We start from the raw sequence: 18964 nt of genomic DNA, 5'->3' as shown, positions 1-18964 counted from the left end.
GAAAGCAGTCGAGGACAGCCCAAGGCCTTGGGACCCCATACCTGCATGGGAGACCCAGAAGAGGCTCCTGGCTCCTGGCTTTGGATTGGCTCAGCTCCAGCCATTTCGGCCGCTTGAGGAGTGAATCATAGGACAGAAGATCTTCCTCTCTGTCCTCCTCTATATATCTGCCTTTCCAATAAAAATAAATAAATGATGTGCATTCTAATTTGACTCTTTCTAACCTTATGTCTGCTGGAAGTATCTTTTTGTCCTGAGGTTCAGGCTACACAGTAGCAGGTGTCCTCTTAACTGACGATGGTATCTGAAGATCTTGAAAGTCATGTAATTCAAAATTGCAGAGATGCTGAGGCTCAGAGAGGGTGTGAAACATGACCAAGTGGAACAGCAGTCAGCACCAGATGCTAGTCCAGCTTCCTGCCAACTGCCTGCGCCATTGACAGGCAACCCTGTGCTTTCATCACCACAATACCACACCTTCAAAGCCACCAGATGTTACTAACAGACCAAGCAAGGTCACCTTCTTAAGTACCATGTGATCCTTTTCTATGTGGTACCCCAAACAGCCTCAGCAGTTTTGGGGAGCTTGTTAAAAACTATGGACCCTCGCACCCCACTCCTTCTGGATTAAAGACTGCTTAGTCACTTAGTCAAAGATAACTGAGGGACCATCACAACTTGCCCCAAATCGTACGCTTGACGGAAACACTGACCTCAGGTCTTACAGAGTACCCATGTGACACGGCCCATGACACACAACCTTTAAAACCAAATTCATTTTTCATAATTTTAACCCAATCTCTGGATTCAGTTTCAGCCTGTTCGCACTCACCTTGCCACCTACAAAGACTCTTCAGGTAATTCCTTATTAAATCTGTTCACCTTGCTCTCCACACATGTATTTTCTGGAAGAAAACAAACTCAATCCTATTAGCCATGGAGTCCACTATTTTTAAATGACAGAAAGTGATCCAACATGTGGTGTCTTTACTCCTCGGAGAGTTGGACTAAAGACAAGGGTGCTGGGGAATCAGAGCACCTGCGATAATAAAAACGTAGGCCTCTGTCTCCGAGCAACAGAGAGCTCAGGGAGTAATTACAGGCTCTTTGTATTGCACTCCGCAATTTTCAAAGCACATATCCTGTTAAGTCTTCCACACATCTCATGAGGTAGACAGAACAGGAATTATGATTAAGGAGGTTTAGAAAAGTTAAATCATCTTTTGCAAAGTCAAAAAGCCAGGGAACAGTCAGGCTTGAGCCGGAACTTAGACCAGATTGTTTTTCCCACGCTTTCATGCTTCCTATGACACACAGTGGAGAGGAGTTCAGGATGGATTGTGCCTTAAGCTATTAGTAGAAGTTTTCTGGTCATCGGTTATTCCATTGGGAAAGAGCTGGCATCAGCTGAGAATAACTGTCATCGGGAATCTGGGAAGGTGTAGGATAGAGAGAAAGGAGAGGAGGACTCCAAGGCTAAATATCTCAGATGCCACCCTTTTATTGGAGACTGGCACCCAAAAAGAAAACCAACCCTCTTACAGATGTGTGTGTGTCTGCTTCCAAATGAGGGGCTGCTAGAGTATAGGAACCTTGTCTCTCCAAGCACTGGCACCCTGCTGGCCACAAGGAAATTCAAATTCAGAGTTGATACATGACTGAGTGAAGGTACGTCCAGACTAACTTCTGATTCTGTCTTTCACAAAGCTCTTTCAACACCTTTGGTTTTGTCCCCAGTGTCATTCTTATAGCTCTTTAGCAAGAAAAGAGTAATAGCTCATAAAGGTCACAGCCTGGCCCAGCGCAAACCTCAGCTGCTGTAGTCCAGACATACTTTTCAGCTGAGCCAACCCCAAACACTTCTATTACTCATTCCCCTCAAACACATCACATTTGACATTTCTGCCAGGAGACAGATTTCCTGTTCCAAAGCAAAGCAAAATCAATACAACTTTATGAGCCATCTGCTGTGCTGCATTTACCCCAGATGACAGCCTCTAAGCCCAATTTGGATCACTCCAGAATGAGTCCAAGATACCAAAGGGCTACCTCCAAGTGGCTGCCAGTCCACAACCCTCCCAATGTGGTCTTGAGCAACGTTGCTCCGATTTCACCCATCATCCCTTCCATTCTGAGCTTCTGCACAGCCTGCTCTCATTCTCCAGGTTCGCGTGCCCTTTAGGCTCTCCTCCATCTGATCTGAACATTTCACCCTCTCTGTGACATTCAGGTTCCTCCCAGGGTGGTCCAACTCTCCTAAATGACTTCTCACGTCTACTCTGGATTCTTCCACAAAGCAACAGGATCATTGCCCGAGGGAGAATGGAGGGCATACAAACAGCCTAGAGTGGGCCTTTGCTCCTGCAAGTCCCTCTGCCTGGAGTACCCCTACTGAGCATTAAAGGCCCACTCCCCAGGAAGTCTCTGTTCCCAAAGTGCAGGCGTTCCTTCATCCTTCATGCTTTCTCCATCTTTCATTCACATCTAGACATCTGGCATGCATACCTTGACACCTAACTTATAATTTTTATATATTTGCCTCTCACTTTACTAGAAAACTCTATTAAGATGGATATCCAGTGTTATTCAATATTTATACTTCTTTGAATATCCTATGGCCAACATGGTAGCTATACCAGATACACAAAAAGACACGACCTGCACTCAAGGAGTTATTAAGGCTGATCCAAAACTCTAGAGAACTTAGACGCCACATTGATTTAGGAACTTCACATAATAAAAGCTGTTAACAGGTTAGACTTTAGTGCTTTTCTTTTCACTGACCTATAACTTTTCCCATTCACCACTATTTCTTGGACATTTTTACCTATAAACCTATTTCATTCTTAGTAACTAAGTAAGTAGTATGTAGTAGTATTTCACATTAAAATTATCCTACAGTAAGTACTACGACTGCTCCAGTTTTGCAGAGGAGAACATTAGTGCTCCATTAAATAACTATCAGGACGTCACTTAGCAGTTAAGCAGCAACTCTCGGGCAGGATTATCGCCATTCTTAATCAATACACCACTGTGCTTTGTGCAATAAAATTTTTCACTTTCTAGAAATAGACACCAAAATATTACACTGAACATACAAACTTACCTCCCCCTTGAAATCATTTAGGGGCACAAGAAAGATAGTTTGAAAACAATAATAAACCAATTGTTATGAGAGGGTAAACACATAGACACTGGATCCAGACTAGCTAGGTTTTCATCTCAGCTGTCCACACTGACATGGCTTTGGTTTGTTCATTTGTTTTGCTTGATTAAAGCATATGCAAACAAGTAAAAACAACAAAAAGACACCACACTTTTCTGCCAGGGACATGAAAAATTCAGAAAGATTGGGGACTATGGCTCTCTATATTAAGACATGGTTACAATGCTTTGAATGAGCCTCAGGCGGCACCCCTCACTCAAGTAGCATATTACCAAGGCTGCACGGGGCTTTCCCTTTCCTGGTAACATGTCACTCTGTAGGGTAGCCTAACTGTGATAACTTGAAATGTAGCATTCCTTAATGAAGACAACTTAATAGCATCTTCTAATGCAAATTAAACTGATACATCTACCAGGCTCCAGGTACCAAAATAATGCATTTGATAAAACTATTTTGGAGCTGATGTTGTGGCATAATGGATTAAGCTGTATAATGAACCCAGAAAGGCAGCGGAAGATACCCCAAGTTCCTGGGCCCCTGAACCCAGATGGGAGACCTGTATAAAGTTCCTGCCTGCTAGCTTCAGCCTGGCCCATCCCAGGTCATTGCACACATCTGGGGAGTGAAACAATTAAAAGTGTGTACGTCTCCCTGTCTCACTGGAACTCTACATTTCAAACAAGTAAAATAAACCTGTGAAAAAATAAAACAATTTTGGATACACCTGCTTTTGAAATAAATGCATTACTATTTCTATTTTTATGTACTTTTAATTATTTTTTAATTTAGAATGCAGGGATAGAGATCTCCCATCCACTGGTTCACTCTCCAAATGTCCACAATAGCTAGGACTGGGCCAGGCTTCCCATCAGGCCCCCAAGCTACTACTTGCTCAGACCTAGGAACCATAATGGCTTTCTGATATTGCTAATATCTCACTATACTTTTGTAAATACCCCCTATCTTAAAAAGCCGTTTCAAGACTCCTAGTTAATGTGGTAAGTGTATGACAGGACAGTTAAGTGACCACTTGCGACTCCTACATGTCATACTGGGTTATGGGCCCATCCTTACTTCCAGTTCTACCTAACTCCCCCCTAGGGAGACAGTCTGTGATGGCTCAAATGATCAGGCCTTGCTATCCACGTACAAGACTCAGAGTTCTAGGCTCCTGGCTTAACCCTGACCTAGTTCTGACTGTTGTGGGCATGTGGGGAGTGAAGTGAACCAGCAAATGGAAGATGTGGAAAATTCTCTTTCTCTCTTTCTCCTTTTTTTTTTATGATTTAATAGTTACTTTATTTTTATGGTGATGCTTTTCATATAATTGAACATAGAAATATTCAATTTCTTATTTTTAAAAGGACTATATTATTGCAAATTTTTGAACATTTAAAGCAAAAATAAGCATACTGACTTTTTCATGAGCTAACCATAACACTTAAGAAATTACTATCTTACATCTACACTGATTGTAGATGAGAGTACTGCCCAGGATCATGAGAAACAGACCGTAAAAGTTAAATTTATTTTCAAATAAAGTGAGTTGAGATTCATTTGGATGAGACATTTGCAAAAAAATCATGAAAAACCCACCATGTAATAATAAGAGATATCATTTTTTTTGCTACCAAAATAAGCCTATTTTTTATGGAAACGTTACAATGTGTTTATACATATATATTAACATCTATATCATTTAAAAGAGATGTTGTATAAATTCCTCTGAAAATATTTCAGCACATGTCTTTGCAGTAATTAAACTGTGAAACTTTAATTTTATGCTCAGGATATCATTATTCAATCTAAATTTTTTTCTTTTTTATTTATTTATTATTTGTAATTCATTAATTACATTGTATTATGTGACACAGTTTCATAGGTACTTGAATTCTCCCTACCCCTCCCCAAACCCTCCCACCATGGTGGATTCCTCCACCTTGTTGCATAACCACAGTTCAAGTTCAGTTGATGGCTCTGTCTCCTTTATTTTTTATATTGTTTACAGAGTTGAGAAAGATGCACACTCTGGTGGGCCTCCAATTATGGTGGGAAAAGTCAAGGCATGGAGGAAGGTAGGTGGGATAAATGTTTCACTTTTTTTTTTTTTTTTTTTTTTTTGTCTTTTTTCTTTCTTGTCTGCAGAGCAGGGAGGAAAAGGGGTTATTCCTTACTGTCAGACCACATCAGCACCTGGAGGTAGGGAATGGTTATTTGATGATGCCTTAGAGACTCTGATATGGGGAAGAATGTTCTGAGGGTGTTATTTGAGTGGTTTTCATAGGTCAGAGACATCATCAGCTTCATTCCACTATGGTTGAGAAAATCTTTCCAAGGTCTATTGGCTGACTAAGTCCACCTTAGTGCAGCCACAAACCCAAACACTTGCTGTAAAGCTTGGCCAAGAGAGTTGTCCAACCTTTTCTACTTTCCATCCTCAAGGCATACAACATCCAATGATGGCCTAGATGATCTAGCTGTCATGTCCCCCATGTGCATCTGGGCACGCTGTTCACAGCACAGGCATCAGCAGCTAAGAAGGCACAGTCCTGATACATACACTCCAAGATTGGAACACATACCTTGTGATTTTTCTTGTAGTCAGGCTTTGAGTCCAATGATCTAGTTGAGGAATCCCCCAAGAAACTTTGCCTGGGGTGACCTCATACTTGACTCATGTGTGCCAGCCAGCACAGGGTTGATGCAGCTGCCTGGTCAGTTCTGCTCACAGCCCTATCTCTCACACAAACTGACAAGTGCTATGGCCTAGCCCAGCCCAGGCCTGGTGTTCATGCACACCAGCAGGTGCCATGTCTTAGTCAGGCAACCTCTAATGATTCTTTTTTTTTTTTTTTTTTTTTTTTTTTTTTTTTTTTTTAAAGATTTATTTTATTCTTATTACAAAGTCAGATATACTGAGAGGAGGAGAGATAGAGAGGAAGTGGAGCTGCCAGGATTAGAACCAGCAGCCATATGGGATCAAGGCGAGGACCTTAGCCACTAGGCCACGCTGCCGAGCCCCACCTCTAATGATTCTTACCAGGCCTGCCTCCTTCACCTCCTTCTCCAGATTTTGTGCAGCCTGTGCTGCAGCCTAGCCTGGCCCATCCCATCCCTCTGTCTTGATTTCTCTCTTTCTCTCTCTCCCTACCCACTTTCAAATGAAATTTTTTTTCAAAAAAATTAATGCCATTCATGTCTTACGGGTACTTGGACTAATCCAGGGACTTAGCAAAAGAGAACAGTTGACTTGATGGTGTGGCAAGAGTGAGGAGCTACAAAGTCCTGTGCCTGAGGCTTGGCCTCTGAGCCTTCGTGCTGTTTCCATCTTGCTGTGCTGCACTGATGTTCCCTCTCCTCCTCTGAGGTAAGACCTTATCTGTCAATCTTCCCTGAACTCCAGGACTGGGTTTCCAAGTCTATGTTTCTTGTTAGCATGTATCTTCTCAAATTCTCCCATTCTCTGGTCCTAGCATCACCTCCATTGGCCAGGGGGCTGTGCTGGCTTGCAGGGCTGGCATGGAATTTGGAAAAGGCACTTTACTGAGGCCAAGAGCAGCTCCATGCTGGCTCCATCAGCATGAGAAGGCCATGTGGAGTCTGGATAAGGACCCAGACCCACATCTGTAGACTCTGCAAAACCATAGAGGACAAATAAACGAAGTGGGAGCAATCTGGGTTCTGTTAGTACAACAGAGGCCTCTTGCCACACAGCCCCCTGTGATCAGAGCTGTATCCAGCACAGCTCATCTTCCTGTCATGATGACCTTCCTCTCTTAACGTCTTTTAAGAACTAACAGTTCAGTCTGACCTATCTCTTCACAGCCTCATATACCTAACATCTTATCTATGCTGCAGTGGGAATCAAACTCTCAGGATTCCTCTGTGTCCTAATTTCATCAACATTTTTAAACTCACCGTTACTAAATTTTCCATTCTTAACACCTGTTCACACATTTTATCCGGAGGCATCCTGCCACAGTGTATTGACCTGCAAAGTGAGAAACTGAAAACTAAAATACAAGCTAAGATTTTGAATACAGTTAAGATAATTCCATTTGCTCATCAGAGATGCTGGGAAAAGGAAAAAGTTTGGGCAACCATCACAGCTAGACAGCTAATCTCCCAGCCCCTCCCAACTCTGGGAAACTTTGAGTGACTTTTGTGTCTCCTGCAGAAGGCCCAGCTTCAGTCATTGCTTGGCTCTGTATACTTGACAGCAGTGGTGGCCTTGGAGGATGCTACCTGACCCCTACCTGCAGCATCACCCTCACCTGTGGTCTGGAGCTAGTCCTCATTCACTGGACCAGGGCAACAGAGGCTGTGATTCTAAGTGAGCAGCAGCCCTGGGTCACCACCTCACACACTCTTAGATTGCTCCTGGACCTCTAGCTTCTGAACTCATTGTCAAACTCAAACACCAGTGCTCTTCATGGCGGCACAGTTTGCTTCAGCTATTTTAAGAAATGGTTCCACCGAGAAACTAAGCTGTATGCTGGAATTGCTGACATGAATAGTCGCTGCCTTCCTGGAGCATATAACCTACTGAGGCACCCAATTATGTGATCAAATAATTTATCAATCAGAGATAGGGGATCCAAGGAGATTTAAATGGAAGAAACCTGTTTATGAAAGGTTTTTAATGGGGTTAGTTGCTTTGAGGAGGTTTTGAATAGGAAATACTTTAAATTTTGGGAAGGTTTTCAATGAAGGATAGTTGTTTTGGGAAGATAATTTGAAGGGTTCCACCAATGTCCAGTAAATAATTCTTTCAAAATCTTCTGGAAAGGACCTGGTACAACGGCTCAGTTGCTAATAGGTGGCGGTACATGTCCTGGCTGCTGCACTTCCCATCCAGCTCCCTGCTTTGGGTCTAGGAAAGCAGCAGAGAATGACCCAGTGTATGCAAATGCACTTGGGAGACTCAGAAGAAGCTCTTGGCTTCTGGCTTCGGATCAGCTCAGCTCAAGCCATTGCAGCCACTTGAAAAATGAACCAGCTGATAAAGATCTCTCTCTCTTTCTCTCTCTCTCTCTCTCTCTCTCTCTCTCTCTCTCTCTCCTTCTCTCTGTAGATCTATATTTCCAATAAGAATAAATAAATCTTTAAAAATATATGTATCTTCTGGAAAGTAAAACAAAGGCCAGTAAATGTTTTCATGGGGTTTTCAAATCTACCATTAACAAACCGCCATGCTCACCACAGTCAAATTCAACTTCCACAGACAATAAAAACATAAGTGTGCCCTCCCCACTCTGTCCTATTTCTTCATAGTAAAGTCTCTTTCTCATGGCTTATGATGGTGCAGAGATACTCAGCATATTCAGGCAGCTGCTGGGGAAGAGAATATTATTTATCTTAGGAATTTTGAGGACTTCAAGAGTTTCGGTCTCATGTCACATTAATCCCTCAATTTATCCTCAGTTTTCAGCACATCCGACCATATTCATCTCCCAGACATGACCTGCACTGCTCCTCACTCTAATCTTCCTTGCACTCCTGCTTTGTCACCCGTCCCAGCCTCTGTGACAGCTAAATGCCACTATCCATCAATCACTAGATGTGGGATTAATTTGTTCTACATCTTGACCATGAACCCTTGACATTTACAGATTTTAGCATTCTCCATTTTGACCATTTTAAGCAACCTTCAAAGTCAAAGACACGGCCTGATTAGGAATTTTGTTAAGGACAGCATTCAAATTAGAGAAACTGTGAAAGGCTGGTATCCAGGAAAATATCACTGAGCCCTGATGGTGGAAGCCAGGTTCAGCATTAGTGAGGTCCTGGAGGATAAAGAAGCCAGAGCATGACGGCAATTCTATTCCACTCTTGCCTCCACCTCACCCTAACAGAAAAGAAAGCATTGCTTGGCAAGGGTCTGAGGCCTAGTTCCTGGACCTCAGCATAAGCTGGTTGGGGTAGCATGATGTACAGGTTAAAACATCTAATAAGTGAAGAGAAAGACTGTAGGGGAGATGGCCAAGGACCAAGAGAGCAGGACTAAAGCACTTCTGGTTAGAAGCCAGGGCTCAGGTAAGGCAGGAGCTGTAAGGTAGGAGCTTAGAGCCTTAGGGATAGAGAACTGGCCAAGCAGCTCTATTTCCATTCTCCTTTAACTCTACTGAACAAGCCTGGTAGGGTAACGATATTTCCTGATAAATTTTTTAAATAAAGGGAATGCAAAGCTACTGAGGACACACCAAGGGCAGAGGTCCCAAGAGCCTTGGCAGTGCCCTCTGCAATGGACTTGATGAGTTCCTCATTCATAGCACCTGTCATCCTGGGGTAGTTGGGATCCTGCCTCTTCCCTCATTGGACTAGCCAGGAATGCATCCTGGTATCCATGTGACTGTATTTGAGACTATAGATCAATGCAAGAGAATTGTGCCAATTTACTTGACCATGTTGACTGGGTCAGGAGTAAAACAAAACTCCAACGAGTTTGAAAGTTATCAAGTCCAGTAGACATTTGCATTGGGCAACCATCACAGCTAGACAGCTAACCTCCCAGCCCCTCCCAACTCTGGGAAACTTTGAGTGACTTTTGTGTCTCCTGCAGAAGGCCCAGCTTCAGTCATTGCTTGGCTCTGTATGCTTCACAGCAGTGGTGGCCTTGGAGGATGCTACCTGACCCCTACCTGCAGCATCACCCTCGCCTGTGGTCTGGAGCTAGTCCTCATTCACTGGACCAGGGCAACAGAGGCTGTGATTCTAAGTGAACAGCAGCCCTGGGTCACCACCTCACACACACTCAAACTGCTCCTTCCAATCAAAGAAAATGCAGCCCATCTCTTTGATGGCTGAAGTCAGATGCAGCACTTTAGAGTTGTTAGTCCCTGTCTTTCTACCATCTGGAGTGATTGATATCATTGTTCTGCAGGTGAATAGTATAAATAACAGCAGCGACAGCTTAATACTTTTTAAACATCTTCCACAAACCAGGAACAATGCCATTCACTTTATGTGAGTTAATCATCAAGTCCTCCCTCACAACAACCCCAGAAGCTGAATAATGGGATTACTTTCGCTTAGTGATGAAGAAATAGGCATGCAGCTCGTGACCTGCTCAATGACACAAAGCTAGGAATGAGCAAAGGTCGTCTGGCTCAAGGCCCATCTTCTGAGCCACTGCTCTGGACCCTGTAGAGCTGACCAGCCAAAAAGGACCAAATGAGGAATGGGCAGAGGCCTGGTCACGTCCCAGCCCCCATTAAAGGGGCTGCTGATGAAGTCTGTGCAACCCACACAGGGCTGGCTCACCTGACGAGGTGTTGTCACCAGCACTCCCAAAGAATACTGACCTGGAGCAGCTCCTCACTATGCAGTCCTCCAGCCACCCTGACTCTGCCACTTCTCCCCCGCCCTCATCGGTCGGCATCATGAGACTCCAATTCCAGCTGAAATCATCCCTTTAAGATCCTTCAGTGTCCTTCTGCTGTCCTAGCAGGACATCCAGACTCCTTCCTGTAACATCTAAGGTGCCCCAGGTCTTACTCCTGCTCTGTTCATCCTCACTTCCCCGCCCCATCCCCTTCCAATGGCAGCACATTGCTCCCAAGAGAAAAATGAATTCCTGGGCTCTCCATCACTAGTCCATCTGGGTTGTCCCCAGGTGTGCACAGGTAAATCACAGGACTGGCATTTGCCTTGGTCCCTGCTTTCCTGGAAGCTTTTTGGCTAATCCCTGTCCCGTTGGAAAAAGCCAGAGACTGAAGCTCAGGGCCTCAGCATGTCCACATAAGCACTGTGTACTTGGCCAACTCCAAAACACCATGAGCCCTCATTCCTGTTCACTGCGCTTCAACTCCCTAGGACCCTGTCACATGAGAAACTGTCCCACAGAGAATCTAAGCACTGAAGTCACTTAGCTCATGACGTTCCCTTCCCCCCTTCCTTTTTCCCTAATAACCCTGTTACTGAAGAGCTCTTGTTTTCATCCTACCCCTCACAAAAGCATCTCAGACTACTTCATCTTCCTTGAGGAATATCCAAGAAATGCCAAGCAAACTCCAAATCCAGGGGGATGACAAGAACGGCTTCAAGTCTTAAGGCCTCTGGTCAAGTTGGATGCTACTTTGGGGCCTGCTTCTGTGTCTGCACATGGGTTTCAAAGAGCCTAACCTTGAACAGATTTACTACACAGATGATCCTATTGGCCCTGCCCACACAGCATCCTTCTTTGACCCTGATTCACCTTTAAAAAGCTAACTCAAGCCCAATCGGGGAGGTAACGGGATACCCTAACTAGGTTGAGGTTCCCACCAAGGGGCGTATGTGCTAGAATTGGGGCTGCGTTCTATCTAGGAAATAGTTGCAGTCACCCGAGGCACTAGTGTGGGCTGGGATTGGATGCACCAGGCCAGTTCAGACCCCAACACCATCTGGTGTCATGGAGAACCAGGAGGTAGATGTGGGACTGACTAGGCTGGGTCTCAACCCCCTACTGAGCCATGTGTGAGCTGTATGTGGGTATGGACGAGCCATGGCCGGGCTGAAACATCCAACAACAAGAACCAGAATGGGGTGAAAGCCAGCCAGGAAAAGCCACTGTCCCTGCTAGGACAGGACGTGAACTGAGTTGGGCTGGCTCAAGAACCCCCTGGCATGCGCAAAACCTGCCATTGGGAGGGGTTCTGATGGAGGAGCCTGGGCAACTCCTCTGGCAGGACACAGTCCCTGCAGGTAAGCGCAAGAAGCATGATAGGAAACAGTCCAGAATAGGCCATGGAAAGTTTCCCACTGGCACACATTCAGCATGGGTCAGGAGCAGACCAGGCTCAATCAGTCCATATCACCCACTGGCAAATCCAATCACCAGATCAGAGTGTGGGATGAGCTGGGTTTGGTCGCGACAAAACCAGTACACATTATGGAATGCCAGGGCGTGGTTGCCTGTACTGGATATGAATGCAGCACCCAACCAGCACACGTGAGATCCGGGAAGGAATGGAGGGGCAGAGCTGGCGGGGGGATTAAGGGGCTGGTTCCCTCGCCAGACAGCTACTCCCACCGGAGAGCGTGGGCTGGGATAGAGACAGACTAGACTATGCAAGGCTACAACACCTGTGCGCTGCATGTGGAATAGATCAGGGATAGCCAGGGTGGGCTGATTATTCCTGCTGGTGCAAGCATAAATTAGAGTGGGTGAGGGATGTTTGGGCATAGCCGCAGAAGCTGGCACTGGGGACTAATTCTGTCAAGTCAAATCACAGAACCACCTAAAGAGTGCATAAACCGGGACAGAGAGACCTGGGAGGGAAAAAGTGGGTTCCCCCTTCTTGGGTCACTCGTCCCGTGGGAGGGCATGAAAACTAGGACGGGGGCTGGGATGGCTAGATAGAGAGGCACTCAACAACACCCGTGAGGGCTGGATGGTTGAGTTGGTTAGATAGAACTAAGCTTTAATACCCATTGACAAGTGCCAGAGCCAAATGGGATGGGGGACAGACTGGTCTTCTGCTACACATACTGGCAAACCAGGGGCGGGCCGGGTGAGGGTTATCATGGGTCGCCCCAACTAGGCTGCAGCTCCCACTGGTTAGTGTGAGGGCCGAGTACGTGCTGGGCAGAACCAGACTGGACTGCAACACCCATTGGTTCCAGTGCAACTCGGGACTGAAAACAGAACCAACCCAGCAATTGCAACCACCAGCTGATCGGGGTGATGGACTGTGCCGGGCCCTGTGCTTGCTAGAACATGCAAGAAACTAGTCTGGGAATACCTCAATGTTTCTTTGGAGATCTCCCCAATCGAACTGCTGGACTCAGAACTCTAATCAAGAAAAGACAGAAGACAGAGCAGATCAATCATTCATCTCAGCTACATGTTAGCAGCGAAAAATGGGGCAAACGGAGACTTTATGATGGACCATATCAATCAGTGGACGACCTCATCGAGAGAACTGGCAGCGATTCATAACTGGAGAACTATTAACACCACTCGAGCACATATCTCAGAGCATGCCCCACATCCGGGACTCGGGGTGGGCGGGAAACCGGGTGGGGCTTCTCCCTCAATATCCTCCTTTACCTCAGATACAAGATGGAAACAATATGGACATAATAGTATTGCCCACTTCCCTATCCCCCTGAACCTTTTTTTTTTCTTTTTCTTTCTTTAACTGTAATTAACTATGAAAAGATTGTCAACAACAACACAATAAAATAGATTATAAAAAAAAAAAAAAAAAAGCTAACTCAAAGTGAGCCGTTCTGGATGTAGCATTCTGTCTTCACAGCAGTTCTATTTGTGTCAGCACAAGAGGGGGGTTAAATCTTACCATTCTGTTACAATTACAACAATTACTCCTTAAATGTGATAATTACAGTTTGATCATTTTGCAGTCAAAGGGAAGGTTGATTCCAGGATTGCCCCTCCCTGCTGGGACTTCTCTGTGGAAAAAAAAAAAAACAGCCTATGTTGCAGGCCTCGGAAACCAATTTTCTTTCTTTTTTTTTTATTAAATTTATTCATTAATTACATTGTGTTGTAATTACATAGAATCTGGGATTCTCCCCCCACCCTCCCCCCATGGTGGGTTTCGGGAACCAATTTTCAAAGCCAGCTGCAAACATCTGGTACTAACTTTCCACCAGGGCAAACATTCTGAAATCTCTCTTTCTCTTATTATGCTACTATGTTTAAGTGTAAAGCAATTTTCTGGATAATTTTAACTAGGAGAATTAGATCTTTACATGGGCCGAGCAACTCAAGAGCCAGCTCTCTGGTCAGAAACCCTACTGCCATGTTGGTGTCCATCTGATGTAGGCAGTAACACAGTGTTTCTATTCAGCCCCTGTATATAGAAAAGAACTTACATTCAGGTAACATATTTCATAGCAACCTGGATGACTGGTACACCCACTCTGGACATCAGAATTTTCTCTGTAAGAGTCAAGATATGAAATCCTGTAACAGCTACAAAAAGAATGAACAAAATGAAGCTGTGGAATGAACTCTACACAGACATCCATGCAGATTACTTCAACATAAGCATGAATATATATTAAATCAATCAGTGCAGTAGGAAGTTATCTTCAGTAAGAGTGAAATCCTTTTATCTTTAGCCTGGTATGCCTAAAGACACCTTTTTGCCCAGAAGGTCCTCACCTGTCATCCTGATTCCAGATTATTGCTCTCAAGGCCCCACAGGGTCCATAGGCTGTACATTTGCTTTCACTGACCATCTGCTAATTTCCAAGTATTTGAGAATTCCTAGTATTTCTATCTAGAAAAGTTTGACGTGCTTGCCCTAAGTGCTAGAAGTCACCCAATCAATGGCCTATGGTCCTTGTGGCCAATATTCCTAATCTAACAATGCCAGCAGCCACATGGGCTCCAACAGGTTCCTGTCTCTTTGGCTGCTACAGAGTTGAGCAGGGCCGCATGCCCATTCCCACACCCTCACCAGGTGCTCCACCACAGGCTACATCTGCCATCTCTCACGTGCCCCTGCCTGGAATGTGCACTGTCTAACCTTCTCCATGTCACCTCCTCTTGTGTCTGCTGTTATTCTTGACCCTTCCCCATCCCTGGGTCTTCCCCTTTACCACTCCCTTCCCATGATATTTGGGATATGGAACATGGCTCTGCCACAGAATCACAATTACCAGCCTAAAGCTGAAACAGAATTAATGTATGACCCTGTGTTTTCACTCTTCAGTACGCAGCAGAAGAATTTGAAACAGACACTTCAGATATATTCATAGAAACACTCTTCATAACAGCCAAGAATTAAAAACATCCTAATCTCTATTAATGGATTAACAAGCTGTGATGTACACATGCAATGGAATATTAGCATATTAGCCATGAAAAGGAATGAATACATATTACTACACAGATGAACCTCTGAAACATTGTACTAAGTGAAAGGAACCAGACACAAGATGTTACACATTGCATGGTTCTATTTACATGAAGCATCCAAAACAGATAAATCCACAGGGACAGAACAGGGACTGGAGTTCGCTAGGGGATTTGGAGAGTGGAGAAGGTGGAAAATGTACTTCATAGGTGAGGATTGACTTAAGAGAGATGGAAATATTTCAGAACAAGCCAGAGGTAGAAGTGTTATTACACAACATTGTGGATGTTCTAAATGCTACTGCTAGTCTACTTTTTAAACGATTTATTATTTATTTGGAATGCAGAGTGTCAGAGAGAAAGAGAGAGAGCTCTTTCAGCTCTTCATTCTCCTAAATCTCCCCCTACAAACAGGGCTAGGAGTGAGGAACTCACCTGAGCTGCCCCTGTGTGTGGCAAGGAACTGAAGTCCTTGGGCCATCTTCTGCTGCCTGCCAGGCAAGTGAGCAGGAAGCTGGATGGAAGCACAGGCGTGATTCAGTGCCTGGCCCTCTAACACAGAATGTGACAGCTCACCCCACTGCTCCGCAATGCCCATCCCAGAATTGCTCATTTTTAAATGGCTAATTTTATGTCATACAAATTTCAACTCTGAAAATTTTTTAAATGGGTGAAATTGCAAAAGGAGTGAACAAAAAGAGACCACCTTGAGGATAAGAACTGGAAACAGGATAAGGACATCAGGAGTAAAATCAATCAAGGACCCCCAGGCCCCCATCATGGCAGAGACTGGGTGTTTACAATGGCACTGCAGAATCTGGTTCCTTACAAGAGCTCCAGGCAGTGACAGGAAAGACCTGCAGTGGCACGGGGAGGCACAACAGTCACCATAAGCAGTTCCTCTCCAGTGAGCCTCATGCTAGGTCAGCAGCAAGCCCAGAGAGCTACCTCACAAGCAAGCAGAGAATATGAAGGTCCTCTTAGCCACCACAAAAATGCCAAGTTTTCTATGTGGTCCCAGCTTTGAATTCCAGAGAGTCTGTTCTGTGTCCCTGGACAAGTGGCCTAACCTCTCGAAATATTTTTCATCTCTGCCTACCTTAAGCAAATGTTGTGAGGATTGAAAATTATATAAGCAAAATGCCCAGCATTCAGTTCATGTTCGGTAATTTAAGACTATTGTTAAGTAGGCAAGAATAATTCTCTCATGAAAGGAAGAAGTAACAGGAAATGGGCACCACAGGTGTTGAAGATGACAATAGATATCAGCAGAAATACCATGACCAGAGCAAACTCAGGATAGCTCAATAGGATCCAGAAATGAGATATGCACTCTCCCTTCCCTGCATTCACACCGTACATTACCTATCAATCACAGTATTCTTTCCTAATGCACTTCGAAGGAGCTTTGTTCCAAGCAGCCACTGTCAATCAAAGAATTCGCATGAAGATGGAACCCATCTGCTCCCCCTATACTAAAGCTATTTTTTTCTTGACAAAACCAACAATGATGACTTCATTCTTTGTGCTCTGTGTCCAATGATGGACGGTGGAAGGCCCAAGGATGATTTCTCCATACAGTATGCAGGCTCTGAGCTGCACTGCTTACTTGCTCCAAGATCTGGAGTAAACCACGTCAGTCTTCTGAGCCTCATTTCTCCCATCAGTGAGACAAGAGCAATGGTACCCAGTTAAGAAGTTGTTAGAGAGCTCAAGTGAGCCAAAATGGCTGGATGGACTCCTAAAGAGATAAAGTAATCTCTGCTTACCAAAAGTGTTGTGGGGAAGCAAGTCCTGCCCTGCAGTTAGGGACAGGAGGGACTCAGGCCTTCAGCTCCTCTGCATCTCAACACAGAGACCAGAATCCAGAGCTGAGACTCTCAAATCCTGTTGCCCAAGCAGGTTCCTGTGATATCCGAGGCAACCGCACTGCAGTAAGGGGGGTTCTTCTGATTGGCTACCTTGAGGTTGCAGCTTTAGGCTCTACAAGGCAAGGAACTCTCCCTGGCCAGGAACACAGAGGCTCCACAGCTGGCCAGCTCCACATACGACAGCAGTGCATGGACTGCACGCCCGTCTGCTAAGAGAAAAGGCCCAGCTTCGAGGGCTGGACAAAGAGCACATACCATTTGTTTTCAATGCCGCTCTGCAACCTGCCGCCCTTTGGGGATGCCTCTGGCTCATGGGTTAAGTAAAAGACCTTGAGGACCAGCCCTACCTGTTGTAGTCTCACTCTCCAAATCCATCTACTCCAAATCCATTACCCTGGTCTACACTTCATTCCCAGTTGAACCAGGTCCTCTCTCACATTCTCCAGGCTTTAGCATTTGTTTTTGCTTTCTGCACACAGCATACCCCATACCAACACCTACCAAGCCCATTGAACTAGACTTTAACTCATTCTTGTGAAGGAAGGCCCTCCTAGGCTTCCGGCTTAGAGTAGAATAGGCTTCATACGCCTTACCTGGACAGTCTGATCTCCTCTCCATCCCCTCAAAGGGCATGCCACTCTGGGTCTTCTGTTTCCTCATGGCTTAACAAAGTGCCTGGGGAACTGCAAGTGCTTATTATTATTATCATTATTTTAAGAATTTATTTATTTTTACTACAAAGTCAGATGTACAGAGAGGAGGAGAGACATAGAGGAAGATCTTCCGTCCGATGATTCACTCCCCAAGTGAGCCACAACGGCCGGTGCTATGCCGATCCAAAGCCGGGAACCAGGAACCTCTTCCAGGTCTCCCATGCGGGTGCAGGATCTCAAAGCCTTGGGCCGTCCTCAGCTGCTTTCCCAGGCCACAAGCAGGGAGCTGGATGGGAAGTGGAGCTGCTGGGATTAGAACCGGCACCCATATGGGATCCCGGGGTGTTCAAGGCGAGGACTTTAGCCACTAGGCCACGCCGCCAGACCCTATTATTTTGTTTTTCATAATACAATTACATAGGCTCAGGGATTTGCCCTTCTACCCTCCTAATTCCCACTCCCCCCACTGTTTTCCCCCATGTTATTACACAATAGCATCGTCCTTCAGCAGCAGTCCTAAGTCCATCATTCTGCTATTTACGTGTATCCTGACATCGTAGGTGCAGACAACAGCAGAGAGTCCACCATCCTACTGTTAAGATATTTTTCACCGTTTCATTGGGCGTTCATCTTTTATTTGGTAGTAGAGATGCATACTACAAGGGATCTTCACTTCCCAAAATGGTTTTCAAAAGGGATCAGCCAAAAGAATAAATGAATAATCAATGAGAAACACCAGGCTATAACATTGCAGAGTACACAATTTTTTCAGTGCTTTTTTTGCTTCTTCTAATTACGTTTTCACTTGAAATACTGTAACTGGTGGATGTATGATTCAGTGCTATTGTCAGGCTTCTAGCTCATTTAATTTCCCCAGATTTTCAGGTGCAAGAGTCGGTGGTTATTTTCGTGTCATCATTACACAGGGACCATGCTAACCTTCTCTGTATCGTTTCAATTTTAATCCATTGCTGCGGAAGCAAGCACAAGTTGGTGGTTACTTTCAACCCATGAACCATGTGGTGTTAGTATAAAGCTGGGCAAAGCCTTTGCGACAGTGGGCTCCTTTGAAGGACTGATTACACACAAACCATAAAATCTGCTTCAGAGGAAAAATCAGGATTGTCCTCTGTTCTGGGCACTGACGCCCCCTAGTGTCAAGAACTCTTAAGTAAGCCAAGAAGAAAATCAAGGCTTCATTCACCTGCGTTTATAAATGTGCTGGGCTTCCTTCACTTCACCTATTGCAAGAGGAAAGGCTGTGTCATCTCTCTTTGAGGTCCCCAGAGCTGTGGTTGCAGTGTGAGGTGGCCATGCTCCTCGACAGCTAGCCTAAAACTTCACTGGCACTGAGGAACTTCTGGGGATGAAACTGAAAGAATGAGAACATTTTTTCTCAGTCCAGGATAGCGCAAAGATGGTGAAGAATTGTGGCAGGTCTGAAACCGGACCTGACTTGCAAGCT

At 44.9% G+C, this 18964-nt stretch overlaps 1 pseudogene; it reads right to left on the bottom strand.

The window, feature by feature from the left end:
• Positions 1-18388: 18388 nt before the first annotated feature.
• Positions 18389-18485, bottom strand: LOC118759587 (U6 spliceosomal RNA; annotated as a pseudogene).
• Between the last annotated feature and the right edge of the window lie 479 nt (positions 18486-18964).

The sequence above is a fragment of the Ochotona princeps genome, chromosome 4 (genome assembly GCF_030435755.1).
Source record: "Ochotona princeps isolate mOchPri1 chromosome 4, mOchPri1.hap1, whole genome shotgun sequence".
Taxonomy (NCBI): domain Eukaryota; kingdom Metazoa; phylum Chordata; class Mammalia; order Lagomorpha; family Ochotonidae; genus Ochotona; species Ochotona princeps.
The sequence above is the reverse complement of the archived record's forward strand: the minus strand, read 5'-3'. Positions and strand labels throughout refer to the sequence as shown.